Raw genomic sequence first — 259 nt, 5'->3', positions numbered from 1 at the left:
TAGGATGGAGCTAGAATGCAGGTGTTTTTAGACAGGCGCCTCCTCCAGATACTCCCCTCCCACACTCCTCCTCAGGAAACCAGGGCAGAACGTGCCAGGCAGAGCGGGGGAGCAGCCCCTGGAGGCTGCGGGGGGGGGCAGCCCGGGGAGGGCCCCAGGGGGGCAGGGAAGGAGCAGGGCACCCCTCGCCCAGGACGCGCCCATGGGCGCGGCAGTTCGCACCTCGCTGGGAGCCGTGGGTCTGGAGGGCGGGGCCGCG

The sequence above is a fragment of the Crocuta crocuta genome, unplaced genomic scaffold (assembly GCF_008692635.1).
Source record: "Crocuta crocuta isolate KB4526 unplaced genomic scaffold, BGI_CrCroc_1.0 scaffold408, whole genome shotgun sequence".
Lineage (NCBI taxonomy): Eukaryota > Metazoa > Chordata > Mammalia > Carnivora > Hyaenidae > Crocuta > Crocuta crocuta.
The sequence above is the reverse complement of the archived record's forward strand: the minus strand, read 5'-3'. Positions refer to the sequence as shown.